Source organism: Leiobunum rupestre, chromosome 10, assembly GCF_980474605.1.
Source record: "Leiobunum rupestre chromosome 10, qqLeiRupe1.1.hap1, whole genome shotgun sequence".
NCBI lineage: Eukaryota > Metazoa > Arthropoda > Arachnida > Opiliones > Sclerosomatidae > Leiobunum > Leiobunum rupestre.
The window spans coordinates 49,662,573-49,672,558 of record NC_143393.1 but is presented as its reverse complement, the minus strand read 5'-3'; the positions used below and the strand labels follow the sequence as shown (position 1 = coordinate 49,672,558).

The following is a 9,986-nucleotide window of genomic DNA, read 5'->3' as shown; positions in this document are numbered from 1 at the left end:
CCAAGGGCCAGGAGAGGCCCGGGCAGATGTCGATGGAGTAGCCTTCGTAGGCCACCCCCCCGAAATTCCAATTCCAATAGACGTACTTCCGGAGCAGGAAGCCGAGCAACCTGTTCGTAGAAACCCCCCTCGAATTTGTGGACCACCACGGCGATACGGATACGACGAATATGCTGAGTTCACGTCCGAATCCCCAAATTACGACGAGTGGACCGTATATGATGAACGTTTCCCCGTAGTATCACTTGATGATTACGCCCTGCTAGAAATGGAAAAAGAAAACGTCGAAAGTCGAAATGCTGATCCGCAGTCACTCGAAGAAGCTTTGAGTGAACCAGACGCTGAGAAATGGAAACAGGCAATACAAGAAGAGTACGAATCTGTCATCAAGAACAAGACTTATGACTTAGTCGACCTACCCGAAGGACGCACCGCAATAGGAAGCAAATGGGTATTTAAAATTAAACGGAACTCAGAAGGATCCGTCGTTCGTTACAAAGCCAGGCTCGTGATTCAAGGATGTTTCCAGAAAGACGGCATCGATTACGAGGAGATGTTTGCGCCGGTGGTGAAGTATACGACGTTACGCCTACTCATCGCACTGGCAGCAATTAACAACTGGGACATTGACCAGATGGACGTCGTTACCGCTTACCTAAATGGGGACGTCGAAGAAGACATTTATATGCGTCAACCCCGAGGATACGAAAAGAAGAACCCAAAAGGAGGACTTTACGTGTGCAAATTAAACAAGGCCCTTTACGGTCTAAAACAAGCCGGAAGGACTTGGTACGCGAAACTGGACAGTATGCTGCGTGGCATAGGACTGAAGTGCGCACAGTTCGATTGCTGCGTGTACTATCAAATCGAAAAAGGCGACGTTTTAATCGTTGCTGTTTACGTGGACGATTTGCTTATATTTTCGAACGACAGGAAGGCGAAATCTTGGCTCCAAGGAGAACTTCGTAAGAATTTCGAAATGACAAATCTTGGCGAGGCTCACTTCATCCTGGGTATTCGTATCCTGCGAGATCGAGAAAAAGGCACAATCAGTTTGGATCAATCGACGTACATCGAAGATCTTCTGCGCGAATTTCACATGCACGATAGCAAACCGGTCGTAACTCCAGTCGACAAAAATTGTGTTCTATCAAAGCTAATGGCTCCTCTATCCGAAGCAGACAAAAATGAGATGAAAGAAATCCCGTACCGTTCAGCGATCGGAAAGATGCTATACGCGGCGCTGGCAACTCGACCTGACATAGCTCATGCGGTGAGCATGCTCAGCCAGTATTGTTCCAACCCTGGAAAACCACACTGGATGGCAGCTAAACGCGTGATGAGGTATTTGCGAGGAACGACGAATCTCAAGCTCGTCTTCACCAAATCCGGAAATTCGACGCTTGCCGGACACGCAGACGCTGACTACGCGAATTGCGTTAACGACCGACGTTCCTTCACCGACTATGTATTTCGTCTGGCCGGAGCGGTGGTTTTGTGGAACTGCAAGAAACAGCCGACCCCAGCATTGTCCACTACCGAGTCGGAGTATATGGCGCTAACGAGCGCGAGTACCGAAGCAATCTGGCTCCGTCGAGGCCTGATTGAACTGAAATTGCAGGGAGCACGTGAACCCACGCACATCCTATGCGATAATATGGGCGCAGTGGATCTATCGAAGAATAGTCTCTACCACTCGCGCACAAAACACATCGACGTGCGACACCACTTTATCCGAGACGCGGTAAACCGGAAACTTGTGAAAGTCATCTGGATCGGAACAGACAAAATGGTAGCAGATTCGCTAACGAAGCCAGTTGAGCGAGCCAAATTGGATTACTGCAACAAAGCGATGGGACTCAGTGAGTAATCTGAGAAACCGCCCAAACACGGGAACAAGGGAGAGTGTTGAAGATGACTGATTAAAAGTATTAACTTGTTGTATAATTGACATTTCTACCTTTATAGTTTACGAGTTATTCCCGCGTTTCTTTTGTATTTGGTTGGTTTAATGCCCAGCGTATGATGCTGCCCGCCGTCCTCGTAGGGTGGCGTCATCTAGTGATAATAAAAATAGTTTTTAGTTCTTAAAATTTGCAACAACGTGTGACCGTTCTTTCTCTTTCTCTCGCTATTATTGTGTGGATCTTTCGGCATTCAAAGCCCTTCCAATTATAACACTTTTGACGGGTTGCGTTCTCCTTGTGTGGGGTGTTGTGTTTGTTGCTCCTAGTTTCCAACCCTTTATTTTTGTATCTCTATACCTAGTATTTTGGAAGCAGTGCACTGTTAAAAATATTGAGCACGCATTTTCCTTTTTTCTTTATGAAGGGAGCGCATAAAATCACATTCCTCTAAATTAATCAGAGCGCGCGCCCAAAGAATCAACACACACTTTTATGCACGAATTTAATCCTAACAAAAACTAGACATAACATAATTGAGACAATTTGTGTCAAAACAAGGAAACTATGCTGACCCAGCAAAAATTAAAGCTAGCACTAGTATGTCACCTCCAAGTAACAGAACGGAACTGAAAAGGCTCCTAGGGATGATCAATTTCCTCGCAAAATGCATACCAGAACATTCGGAGCATACGGCTGGATTACGCAAATTGGTTTCCCCGAAGATGGAGTTTTATTGGCATGCAAATTGCAAAGACAATTTGAATAAATTAAAAAAATATGGTATCAAGAGCACTACACCTGACGTTCTATAATCCAACGAAATCCACTATTATATCTGTGGACACTAGCAGATACGGAGTGGGACAATTTTGCTGCAAGAGGTTTAGCCAACAGAATATACATCCCTGACTCAAAAACAGTACATTACAGTACAAACAGACCACAAGCCACTACTAGTAATTATAAAGAAGCTCCTGAATCTACTTTTGCTAAGATTACAAAAAATGACTATGGAACTTGCAGGGTATAACCGAACTCTGATAACACAATTGCATATTGCAGACACTTTATCAAGAGCCCCAAAAACCGAGGTGTCTTTTTCTGCTAGCTATATATACACAGAACAAACAACGTTTAGGTTTTCCACACAAAATAAATAAACATGTTTAAGAAGTGTACACATCCTTTTCTGTTTAAATTTGAAACACCTTAGTGTTGAATTTTTAAACAGATAAAAGGTAAACACAATAGTGGCAAGAGAAGCGCACAAAATGCATTTAATATTTAAACAGAACGTCGGCTAATCGACAACCTAACAATTGTGTTTAAAAAAACGCTATTGGTGTTTAATTGCCACCAGGTGTTTACCAAATAAACGTGTTTCGCGCTTCTTCTCAAGGCTATTTATTTTTTATTTATTTATATAATTTACAACATTTTTTGCACAAATTTAGTACATATTATGGTAGATTTATAGCCATCCACATAAGTATTCTTGTACGTGGATGGCTATGTTATACAAATTAAACACGTGGCCTCATTTTTATAAGCGCACGAACTTCGCGCGGCGAAGTGTGAACTGCTTTGGTAAAATTCAAGAGTTCCTCCACTTAATAAAACTAGTGCACGTGTAATACTGAAATTGGTAAGTGCTTAGTTTCATCAAAAGTGACATAATTACATGTGCCTAAATTGATCTACAAGTGATTAGTGATCCAATTTTGCTGCGCACCTTCGATGCTCCAAAGGCTTAACTTTAGTGATGTGTAATTAAAAAATTTTTTGCAGTGTAAACACTTTGATGCCTTAACGCGTTTATCAGCTAAACACTTGGCACTTTAACGCGATTATCAGCTTAATGCTTGGTTTCCACCAACGCGCGTAAGAGCGCGTCTTAATTTTAATTTTTTGTCGCCGGTAAAACATTTTCCACGTTTCAAAGTTGAGTGTCGCTTTTTGACGCGCGCTGGTGGAAACCAAGCTTTACACTTTGATGCTTTAACGCGTTTATAAGTTAAACGCTTGGCGTTTAAACGCGTTAAAACTTAAACATTTGGCGATTAAATGCGTTTATAATTTAAACATTTAGCGCTTAAACGCGTTTTACATCTATACATTAAGTAACTAAAAATGTAGAGGTTTTTACATGCATAAGAAAGCGTTATAGACTCGCGTTTAGGAAAACGTTTAGAATCTAAACGTTGTTTTTTCTGTGTATGAAAGGGCAATGTGCCACAATTTACGTGTTAACGTCATTATCTCTAAAGAAACAAGTGCAATTTAAGAAGTCAATTAAAAATAATCTATGAATACAACAATTATTAAAGTCACATAAGAATGGCCTCGATATCGAGATCAAGTGTGACAAAAATATTTTTGGGCCTATTGACCCATTTATTGCCCCAGATTCATTAAAACCTGATGTACAAGCAAAGTGGCATTTGGTGCACAAAGGAGGCAATGTGTGTCAAACGAAAGCCCATTTCAATGTCTACTGTACACGGACATAAACCAATATGTATTTACCTTTCCAGTCTACTGCCAAAAGATCCATGCTCTTATTCAAGGACCATTACAGAAAGTACTTATTCTACCACTACTACTGTGGGGACAAATCTGTTAAAGCACAAATCTAGGAATGCAATTTTACTCGTGATTACTGTTTAAAATATGTATATAGAGGAATTAAGAAAAATTCTTTATTTCACACCCGAAACTCTTAAACTTTTTAAAAAAAAATGCATAGAACAAATCGACGAGAATAACTTTTTAGTATATTTTCTTTCCTCCGCTCTGTCAGCGAATTCCGAAAAATCGACTATCCCGTCGCTCAGAGGGTTGAAACATTCCAATGTGTATAAACTATTACTTCTGTAGGCGCGATCTCGCTGAGTCCGCCCTTAAGGGCTTTCTAGCAAACGATCTATCCTGCCGCTAGAGGAAGGGGCTCTTCAAATTGAGCTGCCTAGTGCGTCGATCGGCCGATCTCGCTAACCGCGCCGTGAATAATCACTGACTAAGCGAAATACTCGGCACTCACCCTGAGGTTACTCAGTTGAAGAGAAAAAAAGTAAAATCATCTTCACATAGACTTTATATGAAATAAGTCCAAGATTTTTCAATAATACCAAATCGAGACCCACCCTAATAAGTTTCCTTATCTTATTCTGGTGAAGTGAATGAATTTTTATAAATCTGTGTTAATATAACTGCTATAAGCATGGACTAATTAACAACATGGGAAAAAGTAAAAAAGAACAAGCATCGACGCACTCTAGCGGTACTCGCGGTCATAACAGGAAATGCTTGTATAGGCTGGTGATTCAAAATAGGCGGGGGGAGTAAAATAGGGAAAGAAGCTTCCTTGGAATGCTTGGAATTTAAAATTTGAACCACGAGATTACCATGCGGTGCTAATAGATTAGTCTTTTAAATTAATCTGAAAGCAATTTCCAAATTTCTAACGGTTGTTATTATTAACATTGTATAATATTATTTTTAAATATAAATGATCGTACCATGGCTTAATAGTTGCTTACCTTTTTATGGTGAATAATTTAGAATTAGAAGGGGAAACGTATTATTTAACTATACTAATTATACTTATTTAACGTGATAACATAGATGGTTATGAGACACGTTTGGGGCTTCCTTTGTAAACAACAATCTGAAAATTCAAATCGCAACCGCTAAACCGTTAAAAATGTTTTCCGACAGATGGCGAAATTTCCAAAATCAGTTTCCAGTTTATGACGTTTGAATCACCAAGATAAAAAATATTTGCCTGGCAACGCTGTTGAAGGCGTTAACACTTTTTTTTGGGTCTTAATAGGGAAATGTTATAGATCTGGACCGTCCCTGTTGTTAATTAGTCCATGCTATAAGTAACTAAACTAGTATTTATTCGGTGATTGTAAAGCTCATACATCAATGTCATTTTCAGCGAAATTAAGTGGTAAAACAATTCATTTTGAAAAGAGAGAAACGGAAATTAAAGCGCCTCAATTTCACCCTTCATAAAAAGGTTAAAAAGGAAAGAGTGAAAATGCACCTCTTAAAAAATACCGAAAAGAAAGGAGCGAGACAAAAATAGTGAAAACAGGGCAAAGTTTTCGAGCATTGATCGTGCTTTTTTTAACAAAAGCACTCATCATTTAAATAAAATAAATTACATCTGTTCAAAATCAAACCGCTTCAAGGGATAAATGAAAACGATCCAGACCACCGAACTGAATAATTTGAGTATTAATTATTTTATTTATCTTAAATTATATGCTTTTTTTTTCAAGGGTTTTCTGTGAAACCAAATCGTTGGACCCATTTTTATTCCAACTTAAATTGTACAGTACAAAATGTTATTGAACTGTTAATCACCGATATTGTAGAAAATAACGAAGATGAATCTCACGACGATGTTATTTTCTTACAAGATGGGCCGCCGCCCCACTATCACAGAAATGTGACACATCACCCTAATCCACAATATCACGAAGATGGATTGGACGAGGAGGACCCGTCGATTATTCAGCTCGCACCACGACAATTAACAGCGGTTAGGTTGAAAAAACCACGTTATTTACATTATATTGATCACATTCAAAAACGTCACTTTTAATGTGGATATTAAGGTTAAAATAACGTTATATTATTTAACTTTTTAAGGATATTTCTTTTGACAAACATGAGACGTTGTTATGTTTTTAGCTATCAACTAATTTTTTAATCTAACTAATAATAAAAGTTTATATTTAGTTAAATGTTAACCACTTCTTAAACATGTTTTAATAAAAATATTCTAATTAAAACATGTTATAGAAGTGGTTAATATTTAACTAAATATAAACTGTATTTATTTGTTTGTTTGTCCGCTATAGGAATCTACAGTTTTCAACTTAGCTCGACCAAATTTGGTATACTATCTCATGGTACCCTGACTGTGGTTTTCAATGGTTACGGTCGGCAAAACATCTTTAATTAATTGGATTAATTTAAAAATTAGGTATATCCGCCATACACAAGATACTACACTTTGGTTTTAGCCAAAAGACCGAGTTTCTTAATTCTTTGGCCCTACACACGAAATACGCTTCAAGTATAGTATTTTTTTTAAAAGCTTTCTTCTGTAAACACTAGGCCTTATGATAAAAGGGAAATTATTGTGTTATCAACGTAAAATTGTTTAAATTTGCATAAATCAGTTGGTTATATGGGTTACGGTGCCATGCGTGGAGAGAGTTACAGCACCGTTGTACTTACTTCTTTTTTTCTGTTGAGGTGTATAATAACGGGAAATATCGGGTACCCTATCTAGTTAAGTAATTTACAAAATGTTCAAAACCGACGTATAATCAACTTTAGTCCTATAACTTTTATATTAGGTTCATTATGCATCGTTTAATAGTTTTATTAACATTTCATATTGACGTTTAATAAACGTTAATCAAATAACGTTTATACTTGGGTTTCTGTTAGTATTGAAAGACTTAATATAAACCGTCTATTTTGGTGACATCGTCAACCATTTCATAACGTTTATCTCTCAACATAGTTTCAACGATTCACAAACGGTTTATCAACGAGATTTTGCTACCTGGGCTGTATGATTTATTAACATAATAATACCGTTATGAAAAATGTTTCATATTCCTTTTAAGAGTCAGCGCTCTAGAGCTAAACGCCAAATTAAGCTTGAAATGGAGCGGGGTGTCGGTATAACAGCGTAACACCCGAGCTATGAGCTGTAGTCCTTCTGTAAATTAGTTCTTGCCTCAATAGATTGTAAAATGGGTATTTGAGAAACAAGGAGAGACGGCGTTATGACGTATTGAAGCTAGTCCACTGGGTAAGGGACGAGTTTTTCACCCACTAACTTTCGTAAAGGATATTTTGCTTTAAGTAAAATGTTGTTTCCGAAATATTTTCAATTGTATTATTCAATCGTCGTCTGCCTATTGATTAAATTATAATTACAAACAATGAGTGTTATTTGATCCTAAGTTAAAACCAATAGTTTTGCAAAAACATTTTATTAAACAAAGGGAAAACGTGAGAGATATATATAAATATTTTCATAAATTAAAAATTGACAAAACAAATTTGAATTATACAGACAAATAATTTCAGGACGATTGCGACGAAATATTTCAAAATTCGGCAAACCAAGTTGTTGCCCAATAACATCGGGGTCCAGTGGAAGATTATCTTCAGAGCTAGGCTGCTCCAAATCCAGAGAAAACTAGTTATGCGTAAACAACGGCCGGAAGTAGCCAGGAGGAGTGCCCATACTCAGCAACGAATTATATTGATCATCGTTCTCATATCGCTTAATAATAAAGAAAATGCTGTATAATTAGCAGGACCTTTTTGTGGCGAGATCAACGCCCCCGTTCGTCACAATCGTAGTTTGCTTCTAGTTGGGTGAAATTCACACAGAGGATAAAATATTACTGACTCGACGCGTTATCTAACAAGCTCTAGGGGAACTAACACCGCCAAGTTGAAAGTACCCTTACCATTTGAACACTATACGGAGTTGATGCTTTTTGAACATCACGGTTCTAATGTTTGTATTTAATTTTAGTTTTTTTTTGTATTCCGTAATAAATAACTATACGGAGTTTATCAGTTATTAGTATTCAATTGTCTTTTCATGATAGAACGACAATTGAACAACTTCAAATAAATTGTTTATTCCGAAACACAATATGTGAAACAAACCATCAATGAGCGTGGGTCAATAGCCCGGCAGCCGATGAAAATTAATAGAAAGATAAATAAACATAACAGAGCGTTTATATGCTCTTATCATTTAATCATGAATGTTTAAATTTTATTAACAAACCGATGGGAGTTAATCAAAAGAAGACTTTCATATTTCGAAATGACCTATATGTTGTCTCACGTTGGCCATTCCGTGTCAAGTAATTAATGTTGAAAGTTGAATACTCTTATCATAAGTCAGGTCATAATTCACAGATTTCGGAAGATAACCAGTTGAATAATCTGGATAATATTTTATTATCCTCTTATCCAGTGATAGAATATCAAATTGTATCTGATTGCTTATCCGAAGTTGCTGATCTAAACTGATCTACTTGAACTGATCTGACCACAGTTCGATATGACTTTTGAAATATAAGAAATCTTAGTTAAATAGGTTTTCAAAAGCATTTAATCGGGGGATATGTAAATAATATCTATTGGTTTTCATGGAATTCAGGTTATTTTCAAATATAAACCGTATGGTTTGACCGGCATAAATTGATCTTAACGTGAATGCAGATAATTTGATATGTGATCTATCGTAAATAGTTTATGGAGTCAGATAACGCAGCTTTTATCATCATTATAAACTGATGGCGTTTATCGTGCAAAAACTACACTAACACATCAGTTGATAATAAAGGGTAAATCTTTCACTAAATTGTAAAAAAAGAGTTTGCTCACCTCGTATCTGAATCTTTGATGCCCTCGCTTTTCATATTTCGCCATGTCGCCCGCGAAGATCACTTCTTGGCTTCCAACGTCGGCGATTATCATTACAACCAAAAGCGCCACGAATATTGAAGCGAAACTCGCCATATTTCACAATTTATTCGAAATTTCTTAAATTAAGTTTTTACTTGTAAACCACTAGCTTATAGTTTTCGTGTTAATGATTTATATACACGCGCATAAAACTGTAAAGATCTTTGCTTTTAGAAGTTACTAAATTGGAAGATTTATATTAGCTTCTATCTCCAGAGAAAAAAGGATGTTAAAGAATAAACTCTTTACACGTCCTCCGGTATTTATAACTGTCCACGAGTGTTGTGCTTGAATTTTGAAGAAAAGAAATCAAGCGCTTATCAGCAGACCGCCATCGAGAAACTTTCCTAAAAAACTCTCCACGGTGGCAAATCAATCTGCTCTCAGAAAGTTTTATTCACTTCTTCGGCACGAAATAAAAAGACAGAATCCTTTCGAAAAACTCCACTGTCTATAAAAAATTCCACTTAGCTAAAAAAAACAATATTCAATCTTTTTTTTTTAATTTGAACAGTGACTTTTGAGAAATTCATAAGTGGAATAAATACTCAT

At 37.2% G+C, this 9,986-nt stretch overlaps 1 long non-coding RNA gene across 1 annotated transcript; it reads right to left on the bottom strand.

The window, feature by feature from the left end:
• Window positions 1-8,142: 8,142 nt before the first annotated feature.
• LOC149926137 (uncharacterized) lies at window positions 8,143-9,496 on the bottom strand. The gene is made up of 2 exons (XR_016477112.1): window positions 9,354-9,496; window positions 8,143-8,229 (listed from the first exon to the last, which is right to left on the bottom strand). It is a non-coding gene; the product is annotated as an uncharacterized LOC149926137 (long non-coding RNA).
• Between the last annotated feature and the right edge of the window lie 490 nt (window positions 9,497-9,986).